The 25,198-nt window shown below is 34.1% G+C and overlaps 1 protein-coding gene across 2 annotated transcripts in view; it reads right to left on the bottom strand.

The window, feature by feature from the left end:
- The window catches only part of SPOCK3 (SPARC (osteonectin), cwcv and kazal like domains proteoglycan 3), a 487,655-nt gene that overhangs the window by 12,930 nt on the left and 449,527 nt on the right, over positions 1–25,198 (bottom strand). The gene's annotated exons all lie outside the window — the stretch shown is intronic.

Genomic DNA, 25,198 nt, shown 5'->3' with positions numbered 1-25,198 from the left:
TTACAAGCAATATCAATGTTTCAAAGCATAATTTAAAAATTTACTTTCAACTAGTCTTTGTCAGGTTTAAATCAGCTTTAACAGGTATTTTGGTAGACCACTTGCTGTTTTATTTGCTACTTTCCCTTCATTACAAGTGAAAGTTAAATAATAACCCTAACTGGTGTGAAAAAGAAAATGTGCTTGGAATTGTGGAGACTTTTTGAAAACTGAATATTCAAAGAATTTAATCTTCAACAGCAAGGGTTGAAGAGTAGTTTAACCATTTATGAATGAAATTCTCACATGCAGTTAATTTTATATATTCTAGTATATAACCTATTTTGATAAATACTTTTTATACTCCAAGGTGTATAAATAATTGAAACATGCACATATGTTTAATAAGTTTTAAACACAATAGAACTAAGAGTTTACCTTTCAAAAAGAAATGAAATTCTTGCAGAGTGCATGTCTGGTGAATGATAAATTTCTTGAAGTGTAATAATGTTTTAGATCCAGAATATCGAGGTATCTGATTTACATTCAGGTCACTGGCCCAGGTCCTGGCACTACCTTGCTTGGTTAAGTTATTATATCTAGACTTTAATGTTCATATCTAGATAATGTGAGGATTTTTCAAACATGATCTCAATGTTACCTTGAAGATCAAAAATACAGTGAGTTTATGCTATTTGAATAATATGTTTAGACACAAAACTGTTACAAGAGTCATCAGAATCATAAGTAACAGAAAAGGAATAGACATAAAATTATTTTAATATTTTAAATTATATACTTTCAATATGATTTAATTTAGTTGATGCTACAAGTATAAAATGAAATTAATTTGGAAAAGTTGTTTCCTGTCTTATCTTGAACTTTTAGAGCAGTACATACTAATTTATAAGTTTAAGAATTCTTGGATAACACTATCATAGTCACTATATATATATATACACACACACATAGTCACTATATATATAACAAATTAATGCATATATGCATAATTATTGTATTTATTATGTATATATATAATATTCTTGACTTTTGCAGCAAGATCAATGTAAAATAAAAAAAAAATTCTAGATCTAGGTAGAGAGCTCACTTCTGTCACTAAAAACTTAGAGCTTTCAGATTTCTGAAGCCTATTTTGTCTTACATAAATACAGTTATTCTAACTTCTTTATAACTAGAATTCCTATTATTATACTTTCAAATAATTTGTATTTTTTATACTAAGAGTTTCTTTTTATAAATATTTATTTATTTTAGAGAAAGAGAAAGCACGAGTGGGGAAGGCAAAGGGAGAAGGAGAGAGAATCTCAAGCAGAATCCATGCTTACATTACAGCCCCATGGAAAGCTCAATCTCAGGACCCTGAGATTAGGATCTGAGGTGAAACCAGTAGTCTGACACTCAACTGTTTTGTACCACCCAGGAACCCCTATATCAAGAGTTTATTAGAAAGAGTACAGCATTGAGTACTGCATTTTTTTCCAAGTCTGGAAATCTCTGCCTTTTGATTAAAGTGTTTAGACTATAGGCATTAATATTATATCAATATGGTTGTGTCTAAAACTTGATGTTGGTATTGGGGGGACTGGGTGGCTTGCTCCATTAAGCAACCCACTCTTGGTTTCAGCTCTTATCTCAGGGTCTTGTGATTGAGCTCTGAATCAGGCTCTGCACTCATCAGGGAGTCTGTTTGTGGAGTCTCTCTCTGCCCCCTCCCCAACTTGTGCATGCTCTCTCTCTTTCTCTCTCTAAAATGAATAAATTAATAAATCTTTTTTTTTTAGATTTTTAAAAATATTTTATTTATTTGAGAGAGAAAGAGCGAGTAAGAGAGAGCATGAGAGGGTATAAGGTCAGAGAGAGAAGCAAACTCCCTGCAGAGCTGGGAGACCAATGTGGGACTTGATCCCAAGAGTCCGGTATCATGATCTGAGCTGAAGGCAGTCGCTTAACCAACTGAGCCACCCAGTGCCCTAAGTAAACAAATCTTAAACAAAACAAAACAAACAAACAAAAAAAACCCCTTCATATTGATGTTATTTTATTTGTCCTCTTATTATTTGTTCTTATTATTTCTCCTTTCCTGTTCTGTTTTGGATTAAATGTGTTGCTTTTGTATTTTTATTATTCCCACTTAATTTCCACTATTAGTTTATGTGGTAGGCAAAATAATAGCCCCTCAAAGATGTCCACATTCTAATCCCTGGATCTTTGTGATATTACATCACTAAAGGGACTTAAATTTGCAGATGGAATTAAGTGTATTAATCAGTTGATTTGGGAGATTATTGTGTATTATTTGGACAAACCCAATTTAATTAAATAAAACCTTAAGGGTGAGAAAGTTCTCCTGGCTAATAGGCAGAAATGAGATAAAGAGAAAATTCTCCCAGATAATAGAAAGAAATGAGACAGGAAAAACAAAAAAAAGAAAAACAAGAAAGCAAAACAAAACAAAACAAAAAACATGGCTTTGAAGGTGGAAGGAGACTTTAATCCTAGGAATGTGGGTGGTGTCTAGCATCTGAGACTAGCCAAGAAGGATTAGAATACTCAGTTCTACAACTGTAAGGACCTGATTTTTTTTTTTAAGACTTTCTTTATTTAGACAGCAAGCAGGGAGTGTGTATGTTGGGGAGTCCCAAGACAGAATCTCCAGCAGACTCTGTGTTTGGTACAAAGCTGGCCTTGCAGCAGATCCCACAGCCCTGAGATCATGACCTGTGCTGAAATCAAGATTTAGATGCTTAACTGGCTTAGGCACCTAGGAGTCACAAGGAATTGAATTTTGACAACAACCCAGCTGCTTATAGAACTGGATCCTCTTGGGGCACCTGGGTGGCTCAGTTGGTTAAGACGCTGCCTTCACTCAGAGTGGTCATGATCCCAGGGTCCTGGGGTCGAGTTCCACATCAGGCTCCTTGCTCAGTAGAGTCTGTTTCTCCCTATAATCATCCCCCTGCTTATGCTGTCTCTCTGTCTCTCTCTCCCTCTCTGTTTCTCAAAAATAAATAAAATCTTTAAATAAATAAATAAAAGGACTCTCTTCTAGAGCTTCCAGCAAGGTATGTAGCCCCTCAAACACCATGATTTTAGTGTGGGGAGACCTGTATTGGACTTCTGCCTACAGAACTATGAAATAATAAATTTGTGTTGCCTAAGCTACCAAATTTTGTGGTAATCTGTTGCATTCATAAGAGAAATCTAATGTAGTTTATGAACTATATTTTGTTTTTTGCTGGTTGCCCACGGATTACAGCATACATCATTAATTTACCACAATCTACCTTTAAATAATATTGTACCACTTCATTTATGTGGTAAGAAATTTGTCAGAGTACACTGAACTTCTTTACCTTTTCACATTATTTTTTTTAAAGATTTATTAATTTATTTGACAGACAGAAATCACAAGGAGGCAGAGAGGCAGGCAGAGAGAGAGGAGGAAGCAGGCTCCCTGCTGAGCAGAGAGCCCGATGTGGGGCTCGATCCCAGGACCCTGGGATCATGACCCGAGCAGAAGGCAGAGGCTTTAACCCACTGAGCCACCCAGGCGCCCTACCTTTTCACATTCTTAATGTGAAAACCACATCCAAGTGGGCATTTCCCTGTAACCCAGTATACCCACCTTCCTCCCACATTCTCAATGATAAAGATCCATGAGAACTGCAATCAAGAATCAATCCAATAAATCCCAAGATTTTGTAGAAAATCATGCAACATTAGTATATTTATGAATTATTATAAATGATCCCATTTTATTTATGCTCACATAAAACATATAGGTGAATATTTACAGCAATTTTACTTATAATTACAAAACTGGTGACAACCCAAATGTCTTTCAGCTGGTGAATGGATAAACAAAGGATTGTATATCTATGTAGAGAATAGTATAAACATAGGTGTTGAGGCTAAATTAATTCCAGAATAAAGGTCTGTTCTGCACTTGCCATACAAAGCTTAAAAGCTATCCTTAAAAGACTCAAGTTGATGCCAATTTATTTAATTTCATGCCAGAACAAAACAGAACACTGTAAAGAAATATCACAAAATCCAGCAACCAATAATTTAAAATTCACAATGTTCGGATCCAATTAAAATTGACCAAGCATGCCAAGAAGTATAAAAATATGACCCATAATTTGGAGAAATCATAATCTTGAAAATATACTCAGAAATTGCAATGATGATGAGATTAGTATACATGGATTGTAAAAATAACTATATTTTTTCTTCACTATTCTGAATGCGTCTATACAGTTGTGTCTGAAGTATAATGTGACCCCCTAAGTATGGCAAATAGGACTGTGTGTGTGTGTATGTTTGTGTGTGTGTGTTTGTGTGTGTAGAGGATCTATATATGGAATGCTCTCTGATAGTCATCACACATGATCAAATCTGCTAGTTTTTCTATACAAGATGAGAGAGAAAAAAAATAACTAAGGGACAATCTAAACTTACGAATTGAAATAAGATATTAGGAATTTGATACAACAGAATACTCAAAAACAACCTTGAGAGTCTGAATATTGCTTAAAATTACCTTATTACAAATTTGGAAATAATACACAGTTGTATAAAAATTAAGAGTAGATGCAGATTGTTGGTTATGATTCTACATGTGTTGAACTTAAGGACTTTGACATTCCTTGACTTTATTAAAGTTTCTTCTTAGACCATTGTTTTTAAAAAGTTCTCCTCTCTTGAATATTACTCTTTTCACAAAATGTTATGATAATTTTCTAAGTAGAGGTAACCCAGAGCTCAATCTGTAATTAACGCAATGTTTGGGATATACATATGTTCAATGATATTAAAAATAAAAAATATGTGGGGCACCTGGGTGGCTTAGTCTGTTAAGTGTCTGCTTTCATCTCAGGTCTGTCATGATCTCAGGGCCCTGGCCCACAGCAAGTTCCCTGATTGATGGGGAGTCTGCTTTTCCCTCTGACGCTCCTCACGCCCATGCTTTCTTTCTCTCGCAAACAAATAAATAAAATCTCAAAATAAATAGATAGATGATAGATATAGATAAAGGATAGATAAATATATGGATTAAATCAATGTAGAAAGAATATTATATGCAAACAGTCAAGTTAAAAAGCATAAAATCACTATGTTTGTACATTGACAAGGATGGGAACTACATTACAATGACTGAGGTTGACTCCTTTACTTTCTCTCCCCCCCCAGTTTTATTGAGATGCATGTAATTGATGTAGAACATTGTATCAGTCCAAGGTATACAACATAGTGATTTGATATATGTATATATTGCAAAATGATTATCACAATAAGTTTAGTTAACCCATCACCTCACATACAAATTTTTTGTCTCATAATGAGAACTTTTAAGATTTACTCTCTAGCAATTTACAAATATATAATACAGTATTGTTAACCAGAATCACCATGCTATACATTACATCCCCAGATTTCGTTTATCTTATAACTGAAAGTTTTTACCTTTTGACCAGTTTTATTCATTTTTCACATGCTCCACTCCCTGCCAATTTCTCACCTCTGGGAACCATCAATCTGTTCTCTGTAGCTATGAGGTTTTGTTTGTTTATTTGTTTGTTGTTGTTGTTGCTATTGTCTTTTTCTCCCCCTTAGGTTCCATATATAAATGAGACCATAAGGCATTTGTCTTCCTCTATTTTACTTATATTTGGGATATTTAAAGTAAAGTTAAGTAAAGGCTTTGTAATTTATCTTAATATTATAAATTTGTCATTATCTTAAAATACTTTCAAAATTTAAACTAAAGTTTTTATCATATTTTAAGACTATCAAAGATTACTCAAGAAGTAATATTTTGTTTCACAGTGTTATTCAATTAATCATGTTTTTATAATTTAGATTTTTTAAATCAATCAATAATAGGATTCTAGGATTTAAAACTACTTTGCATTGTGTTGAAAATAATCACAGTTGATCTTGTAGAAGATAATGCTTAATTCTTAAGACATTTTACCACATTCTCTCCTATTTATTCATTCAATTTTTTTCAGTCTTTTACATTTGTTATCCTTTTACCTATCCCTTAAATATTGGTCTTGCTAACATTCATTTTCCAGCTGATATATTTTTAATTTAGTCCACACTAGTCATCTTGGGGTGCTTATTCCCTTATATTTAACCAACATGAGTCATAACTCATGATCTATATTACTGGTCCATGTACCTTTTTGAGCATAATACAAGATAAGTGTAAGCACAGGTACACATACATTGTATTTTCTTTAATTTTTTTAAAGATTTTTATTTATTTATTTGACAGAGATCACAAGTAAGCAGAGAGGCAGGCAGAGAGAGAGAGAAGCAGGCTCCCTGCTAAGCAGAGAGCACGATGCGGGGCTCAATCCCAGAACCCTGAGATCATGACCTGAGCCAAAGGCAGAGGCTTAATCCACTGAGCCACCCAGGCACCTCACACATACATTGTATTTTAACTAAAACATTGATTGCAGAATGCACAAGTTATTTGGACAAGTTAGTGCTTATAGGATATGATCTGAATCCACTTTTGTTTTGTTTTGTTTTCTCCCTGATGCATATTTGCTCATTGGTAGGTTTTCTCTGAAGAACTCCTCTGGAAAACTTCATTTCTTCATTTCAGCTTCAGTTAACAAAAAAATTGCATTGTCCCTTTAAGGTTACTATTTAATAACTACTATACTATTAACAGACTGCAACAAATATGGGTTAATTGGCATTTCAAAATTTCAAAATGTCTAATTTCATGTAATGGTCAGAACTCCAAAATGATTCTTCCTAGCTGGGGATTTTTTTTTTTTAAAGATTTTATTTATTTATTTGACATAGAGAGAGATCACAAGTAGGCAGAGGCAGGCAGAGAGAGAGGGGGAAGCAGGCTCCCCACTGAGCAGAGAGACTGATGCGGGGCTCAATCCCTGGCCCTGAGATCATGACCTGAGCTGAAGGCAGAGGCTTAACCCACTGAGCCACCCAGTCGCCCCTGCCAGCTGGGGATTTTGCAATGCAAAATCAGACAAGAATATGATGTTTCCTTAATCTTCCATTTTTCTTCTAACTCCCCTTTCCCACCTTCTTTATGATGACCTTCAGTTTTGGAGTGAATGAATGAAGGATACATAAGTGTGGGCAGAGAAGTTCTTACCAAATCGATGACTTAAAATTAGGAAGGTATTATGCCATATTGTCCAATTAGATTTTGAAATCTATTTTTCTTCCAGATCCTTTTATTTTGGAGGTGAGGGTTTTGGGGTCCAATTGTATTTCAAGTGATATATGAGATTTTTCCTTTGGTTGGCCCCCACCCTTAGTCCCTAGAAATCTGGGAATCCATTTTTCTGTCAGGGTTTACTCTATATTCAAAACAACTTTGATGGGAAGAATTTACATTGTTTCTCACTCATATGACTCAACTATTGCCCATAATAAATATCTTTGCACTTCCTGTCCAGAAATAAAATTCCAAAACAACAGCAACTTTCCTTTGCTTTGACACCAAAAAAGTAAGCAGTTCATGGCTATCTGACTTGTAGACTTCCCTGCTAAAATTCAAGCCATTACCCACTTGTCTGGAAACACATATAGAACAGTAGCTCTGTTAAAATCTGTCTCTCAATTTGAAATAAAGGGAAGCACCCTCATCTTCTTAGAGAAGCAGTGAAATCATAGTATGGCTCTTTCCAATAAAACACTTTCATAAATGCTATTGCCACCTTTTTTTATTTATTCTTTTAGATCCTCATTTGGATCCATATTTTAGGGGCAACTAGCTTTCATCTGCACAATGTAGATTAGTGTTTGTTTGAATAATAGGGAGGTGGATCTTAAAAGTGTTATCTTTAGAATTCTTCCTAGCACGCTGCCTCTAAAAGCAGAATATTTTAACAGCAATATCAAGAAGTGTAGGTATGAGTAATCTGGGATGTGGGGGATGAAAGACGTTCTAGGTGGAAAAAATAGCAAGCAAAAAGGATCTAAGATCAGGTCATGCTTGATGCCACTGTACAAGAGAAAGAAGCAACATGATTGGAATTGAATGAATGAGGAAAAAGTTGTAAGAAATGAGGTTAGAGAATTAATGGTCTACTCATTCACACAGGTCACAATAAAGATGTTGGCTTTTACTGGGAGATCTTCCTATCTGTCTCCATTTTTTTTTCCCCCTCAAGAATGGCTCTCAGGTGATTGGCTTAGGCTACTGAAATAATGAACTTAACATTTACTGATTTGAGGAAGACACAAAAACAGATTTATATGGGGGAACATCTAAATTGGACCTTGGCCAGCTTAAGTGATGGCTTGTTAAAATTTCAGAGAAGATTTTAATGGGAAGTTTGAATATAGGATTCTGAATATCAGGGCTAGAAATATAATTTGGGTATCATTTGTGTGTTTCTCATTTTTTTTTTAATTTTTTTATTTTTTCAGCATAACAGTATTCATTATTTTTGCACCACACCCAGTGCTCCATGCAATCCGTGCCCTCTACAATACCCACCACCTGGTGCCCCCAACCTCCCACCCCCCACCCCTTCAAAATTCTCAGATCGTTTTTCAGAGTCCATAGTCTCTCATGGTTCACCTCCCCTTCCAATTTCCCTCAACTCCCTTCTCCTCTCCATCTCCCCTTGTCCTCCATGCTATTTGTTATGCTCCACAAATAAGTGAAACCATATGATAATTGACTCTCTCATTTTTAAATAGGTTACTGAACAAAATCATAAAATTAATTATCACATCTAGAAGAAAAATATTGCCTTAGGAACTACTAATATTATTTATCAAATAGATGATAAATGATTAGAAAAGGAGATTCAGGAGTGGTTCATGAAGTAAGTGGGATCTTTTTATTCACTGATTTATCCTAAATGCCTGAGACAATGTTTGGCAAAAGGTATGCATTCAAAAGTATTTCATAAATGCCAATTAAATGAATTAAGTGGTAAGTACATATCAGATAGTATAAAGGTGGGATACACATATATATAAAGAAGACAAGATATGGAAAATACAAATATACACTCAAAAAAGATATAAAATATATAGAGCAGAGTTCTAGAGTAGGTATTATATATGAGCAGAGAAAATAGTGAGAGGTGTTAGCAAGTTAAAGTAGAAGGAGGTAACGCCAGATGTGAGATTTGAAAATGAAAACAAACAAACAAACAAAACAATAACAATACCTTGTGTTGGAGAGATATTAGATGTAGGCGAAAAATGAAGGGTAAGGTAGATGAGGAATTTTCTGCTGGTTTCATGATAAAACTTCAAGTGTTTGAATGACCCAGCAATTGCACTACTGAGCATTCATCCCAAAGATACAGATGCAGTGAAAAGAAGAGCCATATATACCCTAATGTTCATAGCAACAATATCCACAATAGCCAAACTGTGGAAAGAGCTGAGATGTTCTTCAACAGACAAATGGATAAAGAGGATATGGTCCATATATACAATGGAATACCACTCACCCATCAGAAAGGATGAATACCCACCATTTGCATTGACATGAATGGAACTGGAAGGGATTATGCTAAGTGAAATAAGTCAAGCAGAGAAAGACAATTATCATACAGTTTCACTTATATGTACAACATAAGGAATAGCATGGAGGACATTAGGAGAAGGAAGGGAAAAATGAAGGGGGGAATCAGAAAGGCAGATGAACCATGAGAGACCATGGACTCTGGGAAACAAACTGAGGGTTTCAGAAGGGAAGGGGGTACAGGGATGGGTTTGCCCAGGGATGGGTAATAAGGAGGGCAGGTATTACATGGAGCACTGGATGTTATATGCAAACAATGAATCATGGAACAATACATTAAAAATTAATGATGTACTGTATGATAACTAACATAACATAATAAAATTCAAAAATTAAATTAAATTAACAAAAACTTTGGACAAGAAAAGGTTAAGTTTGTTTCAAGGTGGTAAATGAATTTAGGGAAAGGTAACCCAAAACAATACAATGGTTCATTAGCTCAAGAAAGGGTCTAGGAAGGGAAACACTGAGACAACACTCACTCAAGAACTCACTTGAGTAAAAAGACCAATATCCCATGCATAATCATGAACAGTGCTAGAAAGACAAGAGATTATCCCTCACTTGGGAAAATAAAAAAAAGTCACTATGTAGCACCACCTGAATTTTTCAACCACTTATATATCCCATAACTTATTGACTATTTAGCATAATGAAATCTTCAGTTAAAGAAATAGACAATATCATGGAAATAAGTGGTTTATTTATGAAAAGCATCTACTCAAAATATCTTTATAGGCATATATCTTTAATGAAAAATGAGGGGCACTAAAATAAATATTTTTTAATTATGGAAAGTATAGATATTATAATATGGTTTTAAAAAATAAAATCTCAAGTTACTAAAACCTGGGTAAATTTTTGAAATTTTTCAACATTTGGCACTAAGACTAATAAATATAAATAATTTGACATAGAAGGAATTGAATAAGCAAAAATCTTTCTCTGGAGAGTTGGTATAGTTTATCAATATAACTTAATTCAAGAAACCCTTAAATACATGTATTAATCCCACTCTATATGTTATTTATGTTTACAAGAAAGGAAACAAAAAATCATTTAAAAATATTATTATAAAGGCCAAAAACAGTAATTTTTTGAAAGATTTCTAAAATCTTTAGCCAAAATTAAATAGGAAAATATACTTTTTGTGCAAATGTGTTTGTGTGTACAGTGTATTAGAGGCAGTTATCACAATCCAAATGAATTATATACTTGAACTGATTTAATATTACTTGAATTCTGAGAGATTCCTTTGAAAGATTATATGATGAGTCAAAGAACATAAGTTTATAAGTTCAGAGTCCATAAAATCTATATTCAAATCCCTTTATCACTTTTTATTTATGTGACTTCAGGTTTTATCTCTTATCCTTCTTCAACTGTAGTGAGGGACAAAAAAAATCCACTTTGCAAGGTTGTTGAAGGGACTATATAAAACAATATAAAGATTGCTTTTTATGACTTAATCCCATGGGACTGATATTAAAATACAATGGCCTATGTGCAAACCACCACATTGTACTCACTAATGGGTAGAAACTATTTGCTCATTCTACCCCTTTTTCCTCCCATACTCACCAATTCCTATTATTCTTTGGAGAACACCATAATCCCCATGAAACATCTAAAATCATTTAAGAAATATCTAGTGATCTCTGTTCTCTTTAAAGATGTGGCACAAATTTCTAAAAGGCAAAATTTATCAGACATAGTCTTTATAACTGAAAAATATCTCTCAATATTCCTTGAATGTTTATGCCACTGTAGAAAATGAAGTTATCCACATGTAGAATGTAAACACATAGGAGTTCACTTCCTAATCTTATGAAATAACAAGGCTATATTAATAACTGCATTTGCTTAAATATATTAGCCTAATTGCAATTAACATAAAAACAATGTAAAATCATTCAAATGAAAGAAAAACTCAGGAAATGTAGATTTCAAAACACTCAAAATGATGGAAGGACTGCTCACTCATGAAGGTTTACAATGTTAAAAAGTACTATAACACCCAAAATAAATAAATTTAAAAACTGCTAGATTTGGGAAAAGAGTGGGGGTACTCATGAGTAAGTAATTAGAAGTAAAATAGCATTTTAGCACACACTGGCTTCAATACATGCTATGCTCCTAGGTCTTCTAGATTCAAAGAGAGATAAGGCAAAAATCTTCTGCCCAATTTGTCATTTAAATAGTTATTTTAGATTCTGTTCCCGGTAATGACTGAGTAACATTTTCTGGACTGATGCTCTTACTCCTAAATAATTAAACTCTACACATAATTAAAAAAAAAAATAAGAAGGGACTGAAGAACGATTAAGAAACTGACAGATGGGACGCCTGGGTGGCTCAGTTGGTTAAGCGGCTGCCTTCGGCTCAGGTCATGATCCCAGCGTCCTGGGATCGAGTCCCACATCGGGCTCCTTGCTTGGCGGGGAGCCTGCTTCTCCCTCTGCCTCTGCCTGCCATTCTGTCTGCCTGTGCTCACTCGCTCTCCTCTCTCTCTGACAAATAAATAAAATCTTAAAAAAAAAAAAAAAAGAAACTGATAGATACTGGTGAAAAGGCCACATTTTGAAAGGGAGGTTATACGGAGTGAATTCTCAATGTTTGTGTTTTTTAGCCTGGGAACAAAGTGTTGATATGGGAGAAGGTAGGAGGGAGGAAAACTTGTGTGGCTCAATCAGTTAAGCATCTGCCTTCTGCTCAGGTCATAGTCCTAGAACCCTGGGATCAAGCCCCATGTAGGGTTCCCCACTCCATGGGGAGCCTGCTTCTCTCTCTCTCTCTCTCTCTGCCTATTGCTCCCCCTGCTTGTGAGCTCTCTCTCCCTCTCTCTCTCTGTCAAACAAAAAAATAAAATAAAGTTAAATTTAAAAAAAAAAGGCAGGAGGAACACTGGTAGAAAAAAGATTCAGACATTCTAGCCTGGAAAATTAGAAAATTTGTGTATAACCATTGAAAATCAAGAGAGAAATCCAGGCAGAAAAAGAGCCAGAGAGCCAGGTACTTTCTGCCTTAGCTTATGATGACCCAGCAATCACACAAGCACACTATGGACTCCAATCACCTACACTAGAGACTACACATCTGAATTGAGATTAGAGCTAGAATCCAAGAAATAAGACTTTTCATTTTGAGTCCAACAAAATTAATCATGTGCTAAAATAAAAAATGCTCATTGAACTAAAGTAACATAATAAAGCATTCCACAATTTGGTATCCGTAACATCCGGAACACTATCCATAATTATGAGACATGCGAAGCACCAAGGAAAATGAACATGTTTTTAAAAGAAAAGACAATCAATTAAAAGAGCATCTGAAATGATATTTAGTTGTCGGAATTAGCAGACAAGATTCTAAAGCAACTAAAATAGCTATCTTTAAAGAAGAGAAGAAAATATGCTAGTAATAATTGCAATGATAGGAACTATTAGTAGAGAAATAGAAGTTGTAAGAAAGAACTAAATGGAAATTCAAGAACAACATAACAAAGCAACCTACAAAACATAAAAAATCACTAGATGGATTCAACAGCAGAAATGGGTTCACGGAAAAAAAAAAAAAAAAAAACTTAACTTGAATATGGATCAATTGCAATGATATAATGTGAGAAAAAGCCAGGAAAGAAATGAACAGTGTCTAAGGAAATGGCTGGATAATACATAGACTAAAGCACATGTAATTGAAGCCCCAGAAAAGAAAAGAATGATAATGGTGGAAATAACAATACTAATAATTTTTATTATTATAATTATTATTTGAGGAAATAATGGTAGAAATTTTGCTTAAGTATCTAAATTTACAGGTTAAAGATTACAATAATTCTCAAGCAAAATAAACACAAAAAAGGCATTTCTAACAAATCCTTAAGACCTAAACATAGACCTAAACTTGAAATCAGCAGGAGGAAAATGACATACCATAATTAAACAGTGATTCGATTAAAGCCTGGCATCTCATCAGGCTTTCATTGTGAAGTCCAAGTGTTGAATAATAACTTTAAATGAGGAAAGAAAAAAAATTAAGTACACTTTGAAAAATCTCCATCCAGTGAAAATAATCTGGAATGAAGGCTGAGACTCCCTGTTTTCACCTAGGGGGAAAATTGAGAAAAGTATTACTCTCATCCTAACAATAAGAGAAATATGAATAATCTACAAAACTACAATTATTTGGAACCCATTAGGGACTCTGTCTCTGGGCAATGCAATAACTCAGAATCTAAAACTAAGTATCTCTCTGCAAGAGATGTGGTATGAACAGCTCACCTGAGATAGCCATGGAGCACTATATAAGCCAACAAGGAGAATTCAGCTAAAATATTCAATAAATTGCTAACACCTGAGTAGAAGTTAGCATGACATTAAATAACTCCTAGAAGCCACAAAAGGCAGAGGAATCCAAAACCATTGACATATTTTATTCCAAAAACCTCAGCAAGTGCTTGCTTTGGCAGCACATATACCAAGAACCTCAGCAAGTGCTTTCAAGGAAGATTTAGGGTAGGTTAAGAGAGCTAATAAAGTCACCTAAGAAACAGAAACTGCTATGAGAAGAGTATGAGTGCTCAACCATATCCTTTTTCCCTGTATCCCTTATGCAACAAAGCCTTAATTTACAAGGAAAAAGAGGATTGATTACTCTATTACCCTGTGGATGTCAGTAAGGATACACTGTACCCAGAATACTGGAAAAGACAAACAAACAGCTGTCTCTGAATAAGAGGCAGGACAACGTCCTGAGTATAGATCATTAGGGAATACCTGAACTAAAGGAAGGATAGCATTTTTGGGAAATTCTACCTCTGAGACCCAGGTACACATCACCTACCTAAAGCTATCTCTTACCAAGAATACAAAGGAATGCTCCTACTATCTGGGTGCCAAGTGTTGAAAAACAAGTACCAAAAGTCTACCAATAGTGGAGGGGGAAGATTGTGGTGAAGGACCCTCTTTAAGATTTTGTTGCAAAGGAAAATATGAAGAAGCAAGTAGAGAAAGAGTACAGCAACTCAGCCTCACCATATGCGCAAGGCAACACAAAGGCTTCTGAAGCCTTTAGATGCACTGAGGGTAACAATAATAAACCAAAACCAAAACCTAGTTCTATATATGACTAGATTGACTTAATCATCATAATAAAGGCCAAGTTAAAAACACAAAAGAAAAATCTTTATTATTAGGCATAAATACTACTTATATCAGTCCTACTGTCTTATATAATATGTCCAATTTTATGCAAAAATAGAGACACACAAATGAAAAAGGAAGAAGATTTCTAAAAAATTCCAAGAGACAAAGCACTTAATAGAATCAAACTCAGATATGGCAGATGTAGTAACTATCTAAGAAATAACTCGAAATTAACATGTATAAAGGCAAAATTTGCATTAGAAATATAGATGGAAACAATAAGAAACAAACAGACATGCCAGGAGAAGGGGAAGGAGGAGGGTAAGGAGAAAGAGAAAACAAAGGAAGAGGAAGGGGAGGAGAAAAAGAGGAGAAAAACAGAACATACAAGAGCTGCAGATCATTATTTAACAGTCTAACAAAAAAGTAACTGAAATTGTAGAAGAAGGGAGAGAAAATAGTGTAGAAGAAATATTTCAAGACCTAATGGAGAATTTTCCAAAATTAATTAAATACATTAAATCACAGAGATAAGAATCTTAACTCCAAACAAGGTAAGTACCAACCAACCAAACAAAGGAAGGAACAAAACCTAAACACATCAGAGTCAAACAGCTCAAGACCAATTAATAAGGAGTGAAATCCTTAAAGCAGCTAGAGGCAAATGGATTTGCCTATAGAGAAATGAAGAAAAGAGATTGATGGCAGACTACTAAACTGAAATCTTACAAGCCAGAATATGATGGAAAGACATCTGTAATGTGCTGAAAGAAAAAAACAGAGCTCTAGACCAAAAATTCTTTACCGAGAGAAAATATCTTTGAGAAAGGAAGGAGAAATACCTTTAAGCAAACAAAAATGGGAGAAAATTTATTTAAAGCACATGTGTACTATAAGAAATGTTAAGAAAGAAATTCTGTAGACAGAATACATTTGGTACTAGGCAGAAATTTGGATTGTTAGAAACAAACAAACCAAAAAACCCTGAAGAATTCTGGAAGTATCATAGATGAAGATGCATATGAAATTTGCAATTTTTAATTCAAAAGTTTTAAAAGATAATTAAATGTTTATGTTTACTTGTTTTGTTTTTTAAATTCCACATATAAGTAAAATCATATGGTATTTGTCTTTCTCTGTCTGACTTGTATCACTTAGCATAATACCCTCTAGACCCATCCATGTTGTCACAAATGACAAGATCTCATTTCTTTTAAAATCTGAGTAATATTCTATTATATATGTATATATATATATATATATATATATATATATATATATAAAATCTCTTATGTCTTCTTTATGCATTCATCTATCAATGGACACTGGATTGTTTGCAATTCTTAGCTGGTGTAAATAATGCTGCAATAAACATATGGAATATGCATAGGGAATGCATATATCTTTTCAAATTAGTGTTTTCATTTTCTATATGTAAATACCCAGCAGTGGAATTACTAGATCATATGGTGTTTCTGTTTTTAATTCTTCAAGGAATCTCCATAGACTTGTTTGTTGTGAAACAAACAAATTAAAAAAAAATACAGACTCTTAAATTGCCAGAGGAGGTGGGTAGGCAGATGGGTGAAATAGATAGAGGGGATTGAGAAGTACAAATTCCACTTATAAAATAAATAAGTCACAGAGATGGAAAGTACAGCAGAGTGAAATGTTGTCAAGTGTATTACATTTCGTTTCAACAAAATGAATACTTTCATTTCAGAATATAATTATGTCGGGTTTTCAGAGCATATTTAACAAGTAATTTGAACTATTAGAGCCAAGTAAAAAATGAAACACCTTCTTCCCAAAAAGACTACAACGAAGAGATCTAAAAAAAAAAAAAAAAAACTGTACAGAAAAATAATATATTTACAGCAGTAAATATTATTTACTATAGTAAATAATATTGCAATGTTGTATGTTGACAGATGGTGATGGCACTTATCATGGTGAGAACTAAATAATGTATAGAATTGTTGAATCAATATGGTCTATGCTTGAAACTAATATAGCATGATACATTAATTATACTTCGGTAAAAATAAATATCATGGAATGTCTAAAGTTATTGATATATGTTTGTAGCATATATTAAAGCAAAACATATGTCAAAATAGCACAAAAGATGGGATAAATTCAGAATTGTAAGTACTTCTAATACATATATAAAATGGGAAAATATTATTTGAAGGTAGACTGTGATAAATTAAATTTGTAACTTGTAAATCCTAGTGTAGCCATTACAATAATAAACCAAGAGTTGAAATAAAATGAAACCATAAAAATACTTACTTGGTCCAAAATAAAGCATCATAAGAAAGAAAAATGGGCAAAGAAGAGATGGAAAAGAGAAAACACCTAGCAAGAAAGTACATTACAATGAAACCATAGCATTAATTATGTTAAATGTAAGTAAGCATATCAACAAAAATATAAAAAATGTATCAAAATACAAAAATACCCTAGATTCTAACTATTTCATATTGTTCTCAAGCAAACCATTTTAAGTAAAATGGCATAGTAGGTTGAAATTAACAGGCTGGAAAAGTATACCAGGAAAACATTAATGGAAAAAAAGCAAGACTGACAATATTAATATTATATTTGACTTAAGAATAAGAAATGTTACCACAATAGAAAGAGACATTACATAATGATAAATATTTCAATAAGAAGACACAACAACCCTGAATTTATCTGTATCTAAAATGAAGTTTTAAGTTCATGAGAAAAAGACTAACAACTGACTGGAGGAATAGACAAATTCCCAATTTTATCTGGAGACATCAACACTACTCTGTAAATAATTAATAGAATAGGAGGTAAATAGAAAAACAGTAAGGGTATTAGAAAGTCTGAGCAACATTATCAACAAACTTGAAATGATTTATATTGATAAAACACACTAACAAATAATGCAGAACACTAGTTCCTTTCAAGTGCATATGAAACATGTTATGAACCATAAAACAGATCATAAAAAATTGAAAGAACTGAAATCATAAAAATTATTTCAGAACCTAACAAAATCATAACAGAAATGAATAACAGAAAGAACCAACAAAAAATATACAGGGAACTTAATTAGAAAATAAATATGTAAGCATGGATTAAATAATTGCATGGATTAAATAATTACAAAGATAATTATTTTAATTCAGTAAGGAAACATGATTACCAGAATCTTGTCTCACATGAAGGAATTGTGGATAGCTTTCAATAAATAGATTTAAATGCAAAAATATATACATTAGAAGATATCCAGGGCAATTTTTTTTTTTTTATGAGAGAACTTTCTTAAGGAACACAAACTAAGAACTCTGAAATCAAAATAGAGAAGATGTAGTGAGAAAATACTTGCAATACAATAAAGGATTAAAAAGTTAATAGTGGGTGCATAGTAATAAAATCATGTTGTTGTATACTATATGTTATATGATCTCATTTTTATAAAAAATTTATGATCTCATTTAAATAAAAAATATGTGAATATATGTTGTATGAGAATAAAGTAGGGGATTGAAAAAACAAATATATCAAGCTCTAACAATTTTTTACCTTGTGATGAGAGGAATGGATTGGGTTGACAAAAGGATATTAACTTTCTCAAACATACCTTCATAAATTATTTAAAAAATCATCATGTATTGTAAGTATAATTAAAATTTATAATATATAACAGTGAAAGAAATAGAAAACAACAACGTTGTATATACGTTTCCTTCATATCTATGATATGTTAAAATAATTTAACACTCAATGTCTCAAAGGAATCATCATAAAGTTATTATTTTTATTGGCTAGCATATGGTCCAGGGACTGCTGTGGTGTATAGAACCATTCATTTCCACATTAAATAATCCTAGAGAGTTATGCTTTTGAAAATTTTATTTCCTTTTTATTTATACTTTCCCCCTTTTTTTTAGCTATCACATCCTGATGCTTCTAAGACACCTATTATGCACACATTCCAAGTATTTGGGTGTTTCTCAACTGGCACTGGAGTAAAATTCAGTAGAAGTAATGCTTATATTATAAAAAACTGAATGTATATGAAATTTTTGTATTTATATTGAGTTTTATTTTTCTGTACAGTTTTTTTTTTTTTTTTTAGATCTCTTCGTTGTAGTCTTTTTGGGAAGAAGGTGTTTCATTTTTTACTTGGCTCTAATAGTTCAAATTACTTGTTAAATATGCTCTGAAAACCCGACATAATTATATTCTGAAATGAAAGTATTCATTTTGTTGAAACGAAATGTAATACACTTGACAACATTTCACTTACCCTGTATGAAGCAACTGCCTGTTAATAATTCCAAAATTTCCAATGCTAATTGTAATTCTTTCAGGTACATAGTTTCTAAAGACTAGAGGCTCACCAAAAAGTTTTGTGCTTAACAAATCCAACTGGAATATTTCCCAGGACACAATTGTAACAAAATGATTTTATTATAATATTCATTCACTCAGCATCTTTATTTTATAGTTATAGTTTTAATTTATATAAAATTACATTGATTTGAATAAATAGGAAATAAATTTCTATAAAATTATAATATCTAAATATTGAAATAATACCACAGTAATACCAAAGTATAAAATCAAATTCTATGTATTGTTTCTAACAAATTAAAGAACAAAATACCAGATGTCTCAATAATTAGGAAAAAAAAATAAGCCATGATCTGGATCTTTCATTATTACTTGAAATAGAAGAAAATTTATCTACTAACTTTACAAATCTTTGATTACAAAAGATAAAGTTCCAGGTTGTACCTAAAAATCTCCTAATTGCATTAATGTGGGCATTGTTTTTAAGTCATCTGATTTCAAATTCAATCTTACTCTCAATGTGAAGACAGCATGACACAAAGTGAGCAATGTCTCAGTAAGAAATTAAGACGTATTCATTGACCCTGGGGGTTTAAGTAATTTTGTCATTTTTTCTGACTGAGGAGAGCATTTGGTACCTAGGAAAGGAAAAAAAAAGAGAGAGAGAGACATTATCTTACTCTCAGTTAAGCTGTTAATCTGAGGTTTTTGCGTATGATTCTGATGTCCTGATGCTTTCCAAATTGATAAAAATAAAATTAATACAATGTCTCTTTCAAAGAAGGATGCCCTCTCACACACATACTCAACTGGCATCATATTAAAAACAAACAAACAAAGTAAAAACAAAACTGTGTGCAGTAATTCTGTTCTTAAATTTTTGGAGATTTAAATAATAAAATATAGCCAGTATACAGATTACATTGTGTCCAAATATACTTATTGAAAAAAGACTCAAACAAGTGTATTAATGGTATAAAGATAACAGAATCAGAGGCCAAATAGCTTGATTTCCTTCACCTTCTCATCATAAAATACATCTTAAGTTTTTACCATCTTAGTTGCTTTTCTATAATTGCTCATTGGACAGTGATAGCTCTAAAACAGAGCCAAACAAAACATACCAAAGAAACTTTTTTTTTTTTTTTTTGGTCTCCATACCAATCATGGAACCCTGTGTGGAGGTTGAACTCCCAACTATGAGATTGAGACCTGAGGTGAGATCAAGAGTCTGGGGCTTAACAAACTGAGTCACCCAGGTGCCCCAGGAAATTTGATTTTGTATGTAAAGTAGACATAGGTTGTTAAAAAATAATGGCAAATTTATGAGCTTGCTTAATTTCCTAAAAAGCTATAACATCATTGATCTTCTTTGTCAACTGAAAACATTTCACTATGAAATATTTACACAAGATTCAGATAAACAATCAATTCTTCTTTGGGAATGGTTATACTATTTCATGTAATGGTAATAAAATTTGGTCAGTTAAAAACTCAAGTGAGTATTCTATTATGTTGGAGAATTGAGAACAACTACTAAAATAACCCCTAGGAAAAAACCTACTATTTTTCACCATACCATAAAATATTTCTGACTGTGTAACAAGATGTTTAACATAAAAAATAGACCCTATTAATTTGATGGCTAGTGTATGAAGCTAGCAAGTTTCGCCCTTTTTATGAAGCCATAGTGCACATTCAAAGCTCATTGCCTTATAAAAAGAAGTAGAAAATCTTCTCGTTTAAGTTTCATCAAATCTTGACTCTTTAAATTAAATCCTCCTCCTATCAAAGATTTGTCCTTCTGGAACCTGTGTGTCATTCAGCAATGAGAAAGCAGCTACAGTCTATTTTATTAGTCTTAGTAAATGAGTTAATATTATCTGCCAGGGCCATTTCCAGTAGCTGGAGACTCCACAGTAGAAAATTCCTGGCCTCAATGAACTTACACTTTATTTGGAATAAATGTATTTGCTATAAAGAAAGGCAAAGAAGTGTAACACTCAGGCAAATGCTCATTCTGGTGCTATGATTTCAAAAGTGGTAGAAGGGAGAACCTCTGATGCCAGATATTCAAGCAACAAGCAGAATGAAGTGAGAGAGTACAGATAACAGGGTGAAGTATTCTTGAACTCCCCAAAAAACAGCAAGTGTGAAGCAAGTATCTCTATTATGAGGAACTGCATTAATCAAAAATCCCATAATACCTCCTAGAACCCACAGAGAGGTCAGCAGGCAATTGTTAAGCTACAACAGCAATTTGTACTAATTGTATTTAGCAATCTGGCTTTAGAATAGGAAAGAAAAATAAGCTAGAAAACATATTACATATTCTGCATTCAGCTTCAGGATCATTAGTAGCTCTGTAGTTCATATATAATGAGGCTGGGTTATAAGACTACAATAAAGGGGGGCACCTGGGTGGCTCGGTGGGTTAAGCCTCTGCCTTCAGCTCAGGTCATGATCTCAGGGTCCTGGGATCGAGCCCCGCATCGGGCTCTCTGCCCAGCAGTGAGCCTGCTTTTCCCTCTCTCTGCCTGCCTCTCTGCCTACTTGTGATCTCTCTCTCTCTCTGTCAAAAAAAAAAAAAAAAAAAAAGACTACAATAAAGGAAAACACAAGATATTGTGGCTTAATTTATATTTTTGCTCATTACAACACAGTAGAAAGATTAAATAGATAAAAGTTTTGCATTACTTGGGAAAAGAAAATAATTTAGACTATTAAAGTAGGCAGAGTAACCTATATATAAAAATAGATAATTAAATATGAGTAAAAATGGGTAAAGTAGTGAATTTTCAGATGATTTTTATTGTTGACCCTTTGAGAATTTTTTTTTAAATTCCAAAATTGGTAATTTTATTTGGTTCAACCTAACATATGCATTCATGTTCACTGATGTTTGATAAAGACTGACTCTTCTTTTTTTTTTCCCCCAAAGATTGTATTTATTTATTTGACACAGAGAGAAAGAGAACAAAAGTAGGAGGAGCATCAGAGGGAGAGGGAGAAGCAGGCTCCTGGTTGACCAAGGAGCCTAATGTGGGGCTGGATCTCGGGACTCTGGGATGATGAACTGAGCTGAAGGAAGATGCTTAACCAACTGAGCCACCCACGTGCCCCAGCATTAGCTCTTCTTTTAGACAATATTAGAGGCAGATTTTTCTGTATTGTTCCTATGAGCCTTTATTGCTCTGTTTCTGGCTGGAAGTAGCACATATCTAAGGCTTTGTATGAAGTGAGTAGAATGTTGAATTTTTCAGATTATATAAAGATAGAAAATACTGGCAAAGAAGACATGCGCTATGATCTCTTCTCCACTCTCTTCCTGCCTGCCAACTAGTTCTGTGCCAACTCAGACTTACCTCTTGAACTCATTTATTAAGTTTTTACTGTATGTTGGTCTACAAGTTAAATCAAGCAGATACAGTTTTTGAGAATTATTTTATTAGAAACTACATATTCTGGTCACAAATATTCTAATAACATAGAAAGTAAGCTGATATTTAAAGATAGTAAAATACCAAGTGATCATTTCTGTGAAAATTACATCAATTTAAATGTTACTAGAGATACGGATCCATTAAAAGACAAATATCTATCTCAAAGGTAATACTTTAAACAAAATATTGGTATTTAAGCATTCTTCTTTCACAAACAGAAAAATATGCATTGTGGGTCTTTCTTATATATTTTCCTTAGCATTCCTATTTTGATATTTAAATACAAAAATTTTTCTCTAAATTGTTTCTCACAATTGATACTCTTTTTATATTACATTTGAAGTTGGTTGATTAAGCATAAGAAAGGTGTTCTGACCACCCAAGTGCAGCAAGCTTTTTCTCCATGATTAATTTCAATCCATTAACACTCTCCACAGTCAAATGAGTGTTGGAGTCTAAAGACAAATGGGTACAAATTGTTATAGAGTTCTTTCTCCCCATGGGCTAGGTGGGTGATGGAGAACAACAGAATGTGGATCAAGGGTGGAGAATAGGAAGTGAGAGACCCTAAAAAGATCCTGACTCACAGAAAACCACAGACTCCTGGGGTAAAGGCCAATATCAATTCACTATATTGGGAGCTAGTTTTCATAAAGTAGGCCAGGACAGTCTAAGAGATACACGAATAAAGTAATTTCTTCCATGGCTGAAACCAGTGGCCTTCCTGATGCTTTGAGGCAAAGTCAATATAAGACTGTTTTCTATCTCATGTAGGACTATTGTCAATAAAGGGATGTCACCAAATGGACTGGGGTTCAGTGAATAAACAAAAGGGAAGCACCACATATCTAAAGGGCTCAAGTAGCCATAAAAAGAAAACTCAATTTCATGTTGAGTTGAATAAATAAGAGAAGAAATGGTCTACTTAAATTTAACAATATTGAGAGTAGGGGCATGATGGCAGAGAAGTAGGAGACCTTGTTTCAACCGGTCCCCTAAAGTGAGCTAATTATCTACCAGAACACCCATGAAATCAGCCTGAGATGTAGGATTATACACTTCTGGAGCTCTATGGGGGCAGAAGACTCCAGTGAAGAGGTAAAGCAGAGTGGGAATGATCATATTGATATCAGAGGATAAACAGAATGAGGAGGGAGCCACCATAAGGATCCATTGGAAAGTAATACCCCAATACAAGAGTGCCCTGTGATTGGGGACCAACATTAACTTGGAGTCTGGTTAAAAACACTCAAAAAGAGCACAAGATCTTAAGGGGCAACTGGTGGAATCGGGAGGTCATGGGCACAGCCTAAGCCCATGGACCCAGGATGGCCACTGCCAGCAACCAACTGTGCCAGAGAGAGTGGGGCTGAGCCCTGAGAGGTGCTGGCTTGCATCATGGCTCAGCTGGGCATACTCCCGCCCCACATGAGGGAGTCTGGTGATGGCATCAGCCTGTGCTTATCTAGAACTTTTGAGCGCCGCGTGGCTGGGGTCTGACCCACTTCTTGCCAGCCCTGAGAAAACTCCATCCAGGAGCTATCTGGTGGTATCTAGGAAAGGCCAAGGGTCTGGACTCTCCCAGCCTCAGTGCAATCACCCACAGAGCAACCTGAAGTCTGCAGTCCCAGCAAAGGCAGCCACCAGAAGTGGGCTTCCTGGACCAATATCACTCATGGTTTTGGCTTGGGGGTGCAGAGAAAAGTGGGTGCTTCGGGTGACCCCTGAGACAGTGGCTGTGGACGTGCTCTGCCTGTGGGAGGTTGCATGGCTTGGTGGAGTTTGCAGAGGGGGATCTGTGTGCTCTGGACCACCCAGAGGGGAGCAGACTGAGGCTTCTCTCTGAGGCAGAGGTCTGGGTACAGTTTGCTTTCCTCTAAACCTCCAAAAAGCTGCAAAAAGCAACTAAAGAAAAACAAAACAAAACAAAACCTCCAGAGAACAAAAGCCTAAAAAACTGGTTTCCACAAAGCCCAGCCCCTTGATAGGGGGCAGGAGGACTCAACCCAAGCAAGACTGCTTGAAAAACAATGTGGCAGGCACCTCCCCAGAAAGCCAGCTAAAAGAATGAGAGGACAACCATCACAGTGTCCCCATAAAACTGTAAAACCCCAATGTCAGGGGAAAACAATATATTAAGCTCCCAGTATTGCCCTAAAACCTGTATATTTCATAGATACAACTTCTACTTTTAATTTGTTCTCAGTGTTCTTGTTCTGTTTAATTTTTTAACCTACTTACCATTACAACTAGAGATTTAATATAACATATTCCATAATAACCTATTAACTTAAACTCTTTTCATACATATACCTGTGTTTTGTTTTGCTTTCCTATTTTTTTAATATACATATAGATATAAACTTCAAGATAATCATCTTTCTCTAATCAATACTATCCCTATATATAAACCAGTTTTAATCTCCTTTATCTCTGGAAAGTTGAGTCCTTTAACAAAGATATCAAGATACACCCAGGAAGAATCAAAATAACCTCCCTCGCCCACATTGAGGATTTAGAACCACCCTCCCATCTTTTTCCTCTGTCAGTGTTTTTCTGTATTTGTTTCTGTTCAGGTATTATATAAATCTTATCCTTGGGATTCATTTTGGCTGGGTTCTTTTTTTTTTTCCCTTGTCATTTACTTTTATTTGTCTTTTTGTTTGTCCATTTTTGTTTGTACACCTTATTAATCTTACCTTTGGGGCCCATTCTGGTTGGGTCTTCTCTTT

The sequence above is a fragment of the Lutra lutra genome, chromosome 2, assembly GCF_902655055.1.
Source record: "Lutra lutra chromosome 2, mLutLut1.2, whole genome shotgun sequence".
NCBI lineage: Eukaryota > Metazoa > Chordata > Mammalia > Carnivora > Mustelidae > Lutra > Lutra lutra.
The sequence above is the reverse complement of the archived record's forward strand: the minus strand, read 5'-3'. Positions and strand labels throughout refer to the sequence as shown.